The following is a 12,198-nucleotide window of genomic DNA, read 5'->3' as shown; positions in this document are numbered from 1 at the left end:
GCTATGCTTGTGATAGAGCATATCGGAGCGATTCAAGCGAGAGAAAACACAGACTAAAAAAATAAACACTCTTGGCTCCAGGCATAATATCGCAACTCCCCTCTCCGCACTGCTTACAGTGGTAGAAAGATGCTGAACAGGTTGGAGGAGAACAAACAGGGAAGCCAGAATGGATTGCTTTTGCTCTAAATGTGTCAGGATGGTTAATTGAGAATGAGAGGAAAGGGAAGGTGAAAGGAAAAGAGCAGTTGGAGGTGGGAAGAAGGGAGGGAAAATGTGAAGTGCCACGACTGAATCACACAAGCTTCCCTCCTGCATCCGAGCAGCACGTGCAAGTGTTTCTGCCGCAGTCACTAACACACGCACATATCCTCTTCTCTCGCTGCCCGATTATATGCATGTTTATGTAAATCAGGTCATTAGGAGGATACAGCATGTTCTTCTGGGGTAGGGGCAGATGGAAGATGAGGGAAGGAAACAATTTCCTCCACTTTTTTTAAACTGGTGTAGGAAGTTTGAGCAGTGTGAACACTGCTGTGCTAACCTGCTACATCACGCTCTACATCAGGTTTAATTCATTTTCCGATCATTCTAGTGACATGAATCATTTGAATCTGTTCGCTCAAAAGTTTAGTTCAGATTCAAACACTGATTCGTTCAGTAGTTTACATTTCGGTGCCAGTAGTTGGCGATGGGGATTTGTTCATGATATTACGAATCCAAAAGAGTTCAGTATGATTGCAGGCTAGTGGAAACGATTTGTTCTCTCTTAAAATAATAATTTGAAAAAAATAAATACAAATTAGCTCAGAAACTAATCACAAATGTACACACTTCACCCCAGTCTATTTTAGGGTGTGTGAGTCTGTCATCTGGTTGCTTTGGCAGTTCCTGACTCTGACATTAAGCTGCTTTGTGATGTGGACTGTTTGTGTTTTTGTACTGAGGGAGAACTCCGGCACATTGTGTTCTCCGCAGCTAAAAGAGCTTTAAAAACTCCTTTATATCATCGTTCGCCCTCTCACTTTTCTCTTTCTTCCTTATGTTCCTCGTTCTTTCTCTCTCAAAAGCCTAGACGGCCTATTGAAATGAGTCAATTGAAAGCTCATTTTCCATCCTCTGGTTCTTTCCCTCTCATTTGCACCATCGTCTTCTCTCGCCTTCTTTTTTCACGCGTAAGAACTGACGCACATATGCTAGTTGGGAGGCATAAAAGCATACTCTCTGCTGTCTGGACATAAAACACACTAAACATGCATTGTCAATGCATTTTGCATCAGGTTTTCTTCATAGCAGATTGCCCGACACACATGCAGTCTTTGTCAAGACAGATGCTAGGCTCATATTCAACACGCTTCATCGTCTTTAATGTCACACTGTTCATGATGTCTTGAATGTCACATTGAGTTTTGCGTAACAGCTGCTAAAAGTTTCTTTGGTTAATTCTTTCTCCCTTACCTGCTTTCTAATTCAAAGCAAACTGACAGACACACACACACACACACACACACACACACATATATATATATAAAACATAGCTGCTACTCTTTATAGTTCAAGCTTCTCTTCAGGCTTTGAGTTTGTGTAACATGGCACATATCCATCTGTCTGGCAGATGTGCAAAAATATGCACTGCTAATCTTTAGCAGTATAAATAAAGTATATGAATTGGTAATGCATAATATCTAGTTTCTTAATGCATGTTATTGATCTCATCATGGACGATTAATCAATACATATGTTTTTTAATTTTCATTAATTAAGCTCATTACGCATTGTGCATTTTCCACAAGTTGGTATGATTGTTTAGGGTCTTCATGTTTGTAACCATAGGGTCTTCTATGGTTAAAATTCCTAAATGATCATGTAAAATAGCACCCTTTTTTACCTTGTCAAAAACAGCTCTGTTCACACCAACCTATTTCGGTGCATGTCTCTTTAAATGTCTCCTCTCTTCCATGGGGTGGTCTTATTCAAATAGCTGGCTATCTACATAGATACCGGCTGCAAAATGAAACAGGTTGCTGAATGAAATAGTTTCAGCCTCGGACAGCCCATAAAAAACTGTCAATGTGTTTTCTTTTCAGCTTTTCTTAGCTGGAGACTAAGCAGAAACCTAACTAGATGCAAAAAAAAAAAAAAAAAAATTGCTTTTAAAGTTTTCATCCGATACCCCTTTTAAAATACTTTCTCCCTTAGTCTATCAGATGTTAATGTTAATACCATTAATAAGCAATGTGTATATTGATATCTTTGAAATGTGTAAATTCTTGCCTCTGTCACAACATTGCATCATGACCACCCTGACATAGCAACACTGGCTCATCCAGTCATGCGAGGTTTAGGGTGGAAATATCTGTATTATGGTAGATTGTTTTAAAAAAAGAATCATTACTTTTGCAGTTTTGATTTGGGATGCTAGAAAATGTTAAAGTGTAATGCAAGGCATACAGTGAAAGTTTTTCATGTGTAGTGTTTTATTTTAATCTGCAAATGGAAGGGACAGCCATGTTGTCTCTTTTCGGTATCTAAGTATTGTCTGCTGTACATTATGGAGGTGGATAGATTCTTCTTCTGAAACCGCTCTGCTGGCTAACACTGTACTGCCTGAGCCAGCCTCAGTGCCAGCCACTTGTCAATCACTCCAAGTGCCATGCCGACAGGCCTCTTGGGGGCAGGATTAGTGTACATATACTGACAGGTATAAAAAAGCTGTTATCCTGACAGCCAGGTGTGTCAATTGTAACCTTCATACTGTAGTACCAGAACCAGCATTATAGGCATTTGAATACACTCACACATTCCACTCTCTCTTATATCACTGCAGGGCCTGCAAGCAACACATCAGGCTGGGAATTTAAAATAGCTTCTTTCAATAAAATTCTAGTGTCAATGGGTGACTCATATTAGGACATTTGAAGAGGATTCTGAGCTAGAGCTGCACGATATTGTAAAAAAAAAAAAAAAAAAAAAAAAAAAAAAACAGATTACTTGAATAGCTCTATTTGGAAAAAAGATTCCATGATTAGGGTGATTTTGTAGGTGAGTGAATCTGCATAGAAAAGTGATTTTTACTCTGTGTTTTGTTGTTTGATTAACATTCATGACACAGAAAGCCTCCAGAACATTAAACTGCTGTGAACCAATATATTGCTACACATCAACTTTCATTCTCACTTGTTTACCTTCATCTAAACCGTAAGCAACTGTTACAAGGATATACTTGCAGAGACATGCATTTTGACATAAATTCATGCAATGTGCCATTAATAGATACAGCAGTGAATGGAATGAAGTGAAGTGAAGTGAAGTGAAGTGAAGTGAAGTGAAGTGAAGTGAAGTGACATTCAGCCAAGTATGGTGACCCATACTCAGAATTTGTGCTCTGCATTTAACCCATCCGAAATGCACACACACAGAGCAGTGAACACACACACACACACTGTGAGCACACACCCGGAGCAGTGTTCATCATTTATGCTGCGGCGCCCGGGGAGCAGTTGGGGGTTCAGTGCCTTGCTCAAGGGCACCTAAGTCGTGGTATTGAAGGTGGAGAGAGAGCTGTTCATGCACTACCCCCACCCACAATTCCGTCTGGCTCGAGACTAGAACTCACAAACCTTCAATTGGAAGTCCAACCTTCTAACCATTAGGCCACGACTCCCCATGTTGATCTGCGTTGCGTGGCTCTCACTGTGTTTACACCATACGCAAGCGGCGCGGCACAATACGACAAAATACTATAGTCAGTGATGTTGTCTACTCTGGATGCAGTGTGGTGTGACATGACAAATCCCTGACAATAATCTGCTGCCACGTTTTATTTATGACGCACTGTCACAAATTTCAAATGATTAGCAAAATTGCAATGGTCGCATTTCGTGTCCAGTGTAGACAGACTTTAGCTGTTGTGGCGTGGGGTGTGTCTCATCCGATGTAGACACAGTGTCTGTGAGTTCAAAGAAAAAAATCAGTATAAATATAACGATCAGTATACTAAACATCCTACATCCCACGATGTAACTATTGCGGGTGCGCACATCGCGATATCGATTCTGAAACAATATATTGTGCAGCCCTATTTCGAGCTGCGCTCCATATAGATGTAACTTTAAATGTGACTGTACTCTGGAGGCATAATATCTTCATTTCTGACTTTTGATACATTAGTTTCAATCTAGAAAAAGTGAATTTAGCCTTTGAGTTAAAGTAAGTTAATTACATTGGATAAAAAAGACACAAACCAATTATTTTGTTTTTGTCAACATTAAGTCTCTCGCCATACACATGGGTTATGGATTCTGTCAGTGTTCGAGGTGGGAAAAAATTGTTTAGAGCATTTTTTATATAAAATAAGCACCAGTTAAGCTGCGATACCAAACAGGACCTCATGGAGACCCAAAGACCACTAAACCTGCTGCCTTAAAGGGTTAGTTCGCCCAAAAATGAAAATTATGCCATTAATAACTCGCCCTTATGCTGTTCCAAACATGTAAGACCTAATTTTATCTTCGGAACACAGTTTAAGATATTTTAGATTTAGTCCGAGAGCTCTCAGTCCCTCCATTGAAGCTGTGTGTACGGTATACTGTCCATGTCCAGAAAGGTAAGAAAAACATCATCAAAGTAGTCCATGTGACATCAGAGGGTCCGTTGGAACTCCGGGATATTGGTTTGTTTGAACTTAGAGGGAGTGTCAGCCACATTAAAAAAGTTAACATCTTAAGTCATTTGCGGATTAATGCGTATTAGAGATGCGAACCGTTTAAAATGATTCAGTTCGATTTGGTGAACTGAATGATTCGTTCGTGAACCGGATATCCAGACTGCTTTGATTTGAACTCTCTCTCACAACAGACACCGAAGAGAAGACAATGCTGAATAAAGTCGCCGTTTTTGCTATTTTTGGACCGAAATGTATTTTCGATGCTTCAAAAAATTCTAACTGACCCTCTGATGTCACATGGAATACTTTGATGATGTTTTTCTTACCTTTCTGGACAGTGTACCGTACACACAGCTTCAATGGAGGGACTGAGAGCTCTCGGACTAAATCTATAATATCTTAAACTGTGTTCCAAAGATAAAAGGGTGAACTAACCCATTAAACTGACTGACTGTGCATGCTACTATACGGATCCATGTAAACCAGAATCAGTAAACCACTGACCAGCGCATAATCTAAAACACCTTCAGCTAGAATTCATTATAAAACACTTGTGCTTTTGAGCCAAAAACATGCTGAAAATAATAATTTACTGCCATGTGGATGTGAGTCACTATTCTTACCGGTTTCAAATGACCTCCTGGGTAGTGTGCTTTAAAGCGTTATTTCTAATCACCCGGACACTGATGCTTTGACAGCATGTCAGTATGCTAAAGACTAATACAGGTCCTTCTCAAAAAATTAGCATATTGTGATAAAAGTTCATTATTTTCCATAAAGTAATGATAATCATTAAACTTTCATATATTTTAGATTCATTGTACACCAACTGAAATATTTCAGGTCTTTTATTGTTTTAATACTGATGATTTTGGCATTTTAGAAGGACCTGTATATTGAAGTGCGGGTACTGCATACCGGCCCACTTCAAGCACTACATTCAGTAAAATATAATCTGAATATTACCGTAAAATAAACCTGACAGTGTAACCAGGACCCTAACTTCAGGAAAAGGGTCAAATATCATATTATTTTATTGCATTATTTAATAGAATTTAATATATAAATATTTTTGTATTTATGACTATTCTAAAGATTGTGAACTGGCTGCCAGCAGAGCAGCTTTTAGCAAAGGTTTAAATCAGGCTGAAAACATTACTTTGATGTTTTGTTTCTTTTTGACGCATGTTTAAATGAGGCCTGTTATTTAAGCTGCAGTCATTTCATGGCAGCCCACTGAATTGAATGAGCCGTGCCTCCGCTGGGCCCCATTTAAATGAGCCTGTCTCTTTCGGTATTATCTAATAAATTCACATTAACACTCCTGGACTGAGTTTCAACTCAGAATCTCTGAATGGTGAGCTCTGTGATGCTAATGCCCCTAAACAGTGTTGTGCAAGCTTTGCATAGCAATGCAACTGAAATGTCTAATGCTACGAAACAGATTGTGGTAACAAATCGCTAATCCACTGGCATCCACTCTCCGGAGCCCTGATGTGACTTAGCTCATTACAGAGGCCATCTCTGAGGAAACAGGGAGGGAGAGGACAGACCGCTCGAGAGGGGTGTGATCCGGGCACGGTGTGAGAAAGGACAGGATTAGACGTGTAGAACAATTATACTTGAGATCAGACTCGAGATTCTTGAGAACCATAGGCTTCTTTGATATTTGTAAAGATGCCCTAGGCATATTTGTTTCATGAAATATGGCCTATTAAGGCAACATTTGCTGATGATGGAGGCATGTGACTGCTGTCGCATGCATTGGGTTTGTTTGAAATATGACTGACGTTGTAATTATCAGGGTTGAAGAAAGCTTAGCATGCCTGTGTTTGTGCTCAGGGCTCGGCTCCCTATTGGGCTCTAACTGCAGACGGAGAATATAAACATAAATTGATGTCACACTGTAATTCTACCAAGAATTTCTGACAGACTTTTCTGGCACCCTGTGAAGGCACTAGCATCTCTGCTGCATTCATGCATTGGTAATAAAAATTGTGCAATCTTTAGTGCTCAGTTATAGAGGATGCTGGTTTCTTCTGCAAACACCCTAAGCAGAGAATGTGACGTTAATCTAAAGCACAATGACAGGACAAACAGAGCCGAAACTTGCTCACGTTCCAGCAGTCAGCACTGTATTCCTATTTTATTTATTCATCATTTTGAGTTATATGGGTCCAAAAACTAATGTTAACTTAACCAGCAATGTCAGTGTAGATTTGTTTTTATTTTATTCTCTCCAGCTCTCAATGGCATTGTCATGTATTGTGGCAAAACTGCTTCGCAGTATATAAAAGTAGCTGTTATCCTTAAAAAATGCTGAAAATGACAGTTAACATATGATGCCGGCCAATTTAATCTGCTTAGCTCATTGCCAGAGACAAAATGACAGAGCAAGTCTTATTGCAATGTAACTTTTGAAGCTCCAAATTGAATTGTAAGGCAGCCAACAACCTCACAATGACAGGTTTGAGCACGTGAAAGCCCAAGACTGGCCAAGCATTGCTGTCAGCACAGTCAGGTACTGACTAACCTCTTAATCATAATAAAGCAGCAATTACATTCCAGAGAGTACATATTATTTTACTATTTTATGCACTTTGCTGTTGAAATTACTTGTACAGTGTTTCATATACGTACTTGTGTTGCTCATTTGTTAAGGACAGGATGACCAGCAATGCAAAGCAGGCCTTATGTGTGATATCCATGTAATAATAACAATCAGACAGTTATAATAATTGCTGATGTCTCATTGCCATGCACACCCATATGTGTCTATGCAAGACTATTTTCATGCAGAATTACTGATGTATTTATGTTGGTATGTGTGTTTTTATGTATTTGTATTCATGTATGTGTGTTATATAGATTATTATACATTAAATTATACAAATTACTTGATATATAATAAATCTGACTGAAAATATTTAATGTAATTATTTTTTTTCCTGAACATCGTTTCATGTCATTTATCATACAGGCAATGTTCTCACAGCAGCAGAAGAGGGTTGTGAGTCCATTTCCTCCATTTAAATTTTTCTGGATTCTGTTTTTCATTTATTTATTTTTTATTCTGTAATTCTGACTCCTTTTTATTATTTAAATTAAATTGCTTTCATTTAAAAAAAATTTTTTTTTTAATTTAAACAAAAATTATATGTTTAGGGGTATATTTATTTATTTAATTCATGAATTATTATGATTTTATGAATTTCAAGAATTCATGAATTCCCTATGAATGTTTTTTTTTTTTTTTTTAGAAATTCTGTGTTGTGTATTTACATTTTTCTGGTTGTCAAACGAAGGCATAACATATTAATTTATTTTATCTTCCAATTATTGAAAATTGAGCAAACTTAATTTACTATTAAAATTAAAACATGGAATAAATGTGTTATTATTCCTTAAAAAATAAAGTTTGTTTCATTTTAGTAATAGTAGTAGCAGTAGTAGTAGTCTATATATTCTGCTGAAAAATTGTGATAGTAACTTTTTTTTCTATTGGAGTGTCTATTTACACGAAATACAGCCTTTTTGGCTGAAGCTAATTACAATATCTCCACCCACCAATGTGTGATTAGGTTAGTCAAGACTGCAAAAGACAGGCACTAATCGTCAGCTCCAGTGGCATAGATGGTAAAAAGTGTGACGTTTATTTTGACGCAATTTTTCCCCATTTCAAATTTCAAATCACATCAGAAAAGCATTTATTTTCAATGAAAATAAAGAATATAATAAAGTTAGGATAGGTTTAGGGAGGGATTTATTGTCCCAATAAGGTGGCATCCATTTATTAATTTGAATTAAAATGTTAATTTAGACTCAATATGTTAATACAGCATACTGTTTTACACTGTGCTACAATACTGAGGTGCAGATAATTGCCACTATTTGCACCTAGTGTAAATAGCATATCACTAAAAATGCTGCTATTTGCACTTAGTGTAAATAGCCATTGCCTTTATTTATTTAATAGCCTTTTTTTCTTTTTTTTATGCAAAGCGTGCTTTCTTTCTCCTGCAAAAACACTTATGAAATACAGTCAGTGTACTGAATCTTGTTGTCATCTCTGCCCAGAGTTTGACTTTTAAGGTAATACAGTTTGCAGCTGAAAAGTTAAACTGCATTTCTCAGTTTGGATGTGGTAATGTTGCTGTTGCTAAAGCAGATCTACTTTACATATTGCTATTAATAGAAATGCTGTTGCCGAACACTGTTGAGAGACATACAGACTCCTAATCTCTCTCTCTTTCTCTCTCACTAATCACTAAATCCCACACACCTGTTGTGAATCCATATGCACATTATTTATATTTGCTATCAACTGTGTTTCAGTTTTTTCTGCCTCTTACATTTTCACTTGTGCATATGCTAAAATATCTGAAAGAACAAAACAATGTTTAATAGCTTTAAAAAATCGGTTCTTGAACTCAAGGACAGTTAATTTGTTGATGGAATGAATCTCTGTTATAGAGGAGAGAAATTCAGACATGAGAGGCAAATAAAGAGATGGAGAAAGCCAGGCAGACGCTGTGGCCTTGTTGTAGCTTTTGCAATGTAAGTTCTATCCAGGGAGAAAAGCGATAAAAAGGCACATGCACCCTGGTCTGAAGGGATTTAAAGAGCTTTACGTATGTGTGTGTTCGTCTAGTGAAAATATCAAAAGGCTCTAATGTGTTTGGCCATTTCACTCAAGCTACAGCTTTTATTTTTTCTCTCTCTTTCTTTCTCATGCTCACACCCTCTCTCACTCCATTCTCTCTTTTGCAATTGTTCTTTCTCACCTTTTCCTCAGTCATAGATTTCTAGATGGACCAAAGACCAAATGTATTAAACAAAAGCAAAACCTGGCAGTGCAATAAATACATAACTTTACATAAATGCATAACGGTTTTCAAGATATTTAAAAATGTTTCAGAATGGATACAAAAATGCTACTCCTAAGCATTAAAAAAAAAAAAAAATCAGCTAAAAATTAGGCTTTACGTTGCACTTTATTATTACATTCAGAAACAATGTAGGCTAAAATAATGGTATATAAAGGCAAAATTACAAACACAAATCTACATCTCTCATTCTGCGCGAATTTAAATGTTTGAAATATTTGTGAAGTATCTAGATGCTAACCTATTATTTATTTTGTAAACTATAGGCTTTGTTCTTCACTTGTGTTATCGACATAAAACATAATCCTTCACATATAGACTATAAGTATACAAAAAATGCCCCAAGCTCCTCCGAGGGCTATGGAAGCTTGTGTGGGTAATTTGGTCCAAGGGAACCATTCCAACAAGCTGCAGTAGGGCGGAAGGGTGCTTTGTACCTAAAGAACAGGGATCCACACAGATCAGCCAGTTTCAAACTATTTCCCTACTTAGCGTGGAGGGAAAGATTTTCTTTGCCGTGCTTGCAAAGAGAATGAGTGCTTACATGACCCAGAATGGATATATTAACACCTCTATCCAGAAGGGTGGTGTCGAAGGGTTCTCCTGATGCTTGGAGCATACAGGGGTACTCAGCCAACTTTTCCAAGAAGCAAAGGAGAATAAAGGCAGCCTAACAGTTGTCTGGCTTGACTTTGTAAATGCATATGGGTCTATTCCCCATAACTTGATCCAAGTTGCTTTGGAATACTAGCATATCCCATATAACATCCAGAGTGTGATAACCAGCTACCTGAGAGACATTAAGCTATGATTCCAGTCTGCCAAGTTCATGACAAAGTGGCAGCCAGTGGAGAAGGGGATAGTGACAGGATGCACAATCTCTCCCATCTTGTTAATTTTGGGAATGAACCTGATCATAACTGCAGCAAGTACAAAGTCAAGAGGGCCGAAGACCGCAGCAGGATATCAGCAACCAGCAATTAGGGCATTCATGGTTGGAACAAATTGATAAGTCGGGCCTGCCTGGGAAGTACAAGTGCTGGATCTACCAACATGGCCTGTTCCCGAGACTCATGTGGCTTCTCACCTTATATGAGGTGCTTCTATCCACTGTAGAAGCGATGGAGAGGAAGTTCATCAAGCACCTTAGAAGATGGTTGGGAATACCCCCAAGCTTTACATCCTTGGTGCTCTACATGAGGTCGGGCCAGCTCCAGCTTCCCCTGTCATCTGTGGTGGAGGAGTTTAAAGTCGCCAAATGCAGACAGTCCCAGACATAAAGAACTCTCAAGACCAACTTACCAGAGAAGCAGGAGTCAGGACAAGATCTGGCCACAAGTGGGCCGCTAGCACGGCAATCAACCAGGCAGAATGTTCCCTTATGGCCAAAGAGATCATCGGAAATCCTTGCATTGGAAGACAGGGTCTAGGAACAGCATATTTTCAGCAGTGGTCAAAGTCCACCCCTAGGGAAAAGAGAACCACAACAGCAAGTTTTAAAAATTACCTACAGTAAGTTCTGTAAGTAGTAAGCCTATAGTATATTGTTGTAAGAAAAACAACTACTTTTATGCGGCATGTTAAGCCGAGTTCAGAATGCAAGGTTTTCAAAGTAGTCGGGTCATTGTTCTTTTCACACTGCATGACTATCTTGGCCAGCATTCAGTCGCTGCTGAGTTCACACTGCACGATGGTTTGGTGACAGAAGTTTTCAGTCGGGATAACTTTATAATAGGAAGAATCGACGACAACTCTGTCTGGCATGCAAAACGTTTCACAACCAAACACACGTGAAATGTGACAAGAAAACAATGCGATATCAAGCGTGCAATTATTATTAAAAATGGTAGCCCGCAAGAAGCTTGCAATATGCTGATTTGCAGTGAAAACAAGAAAAAGAAAAGAAGAATATGGAGGAGGAAATGGTTGGGGAGTTGTGAGACATGCTTGCTGATATTGTGGTTTATTACTCCTCCCCGAACTCCCCGCTGCTCTGTATCTTGCTCTCTCATTGGCTGTCGGTCATCATCATTGTACTTTTCAGTCAGAACACTTTACACACCACAGGATTTGGAATCGCAGACAGGTCCAAATATTTAGCAAATATCTCACGGCATCTGCGATTCTCTCAGATCGCTTCTCTGCTCATTTACACTGCGTGATTGTCACTGGCATGAACATCGGGCTAAAATCGTGCATTCTGAACTCTGCATTAATCAGTAATTTTACACGTGATAAAATCATGCTCTTAATTTTCTTGAAACATACGTGCGAATACAGCAGTCATAAAATAAACAAATAAATAAATAACTATAGACTTATAATATAGACTAATAATAATTTCTCTATATTAAAAGTATTTCTTTTAAGAGACAGTGTGTTTTGTATCACTAGTGCAGTGCCCGTTCTCAGAACATATAAGCCCTGCCCGAGTGAGGCTTGTCACTTCTGGCTTGTGCTGTTTTGTAGTTTATTTAAAGTTTATTCCTTAGGAACATTTCACGTGTCCATATTGCATCAAAATGTGACACTGCACTCCCTTTGGTCCGCAGCAACACACCCGCCACACGTGAAGTCAACTGGATGAACGGTTCTCAACATAATGAGAATGACTCTATGACACTGTGTCAACACCGGACGCGACAG

General features: G+C 38.4%; 1 protein-coding gene across 1 annotated transcript in view; it reads left to right on the top strand.

Annotated features, from left to right (window-relative positions):
* cacna1ia (calcium voltage-gated channel subunit alpha1 Ia) overlaps nucleotides 1-12,198 on the top strand; it is a 185,050-nt gene that overhangs the window by 22,113 nt on the left and 150,739 nt on the right. The window lies entirely within an intron of this gene.

The sequence above is a fragment of the Carassius gibelio genome, chromosome B3 (genome assembly GCF_023724105.1).
Source record: "Carassius gibelio isolate Cgi1373 ecotype wild population from Czech Republic chromosome B3, carGib1.2-hapl.c, whole genome shotgun sequence".
Lineage (NCBI taxonomy): Eukaryota > Metazoa > Chordata > Actinopteri > Cypriniformes > Cyprinidae > Carassius > Carassius gibelio.
This window is presented reverse-complemented; position numbering and strand designations above follow the sequence as displayed.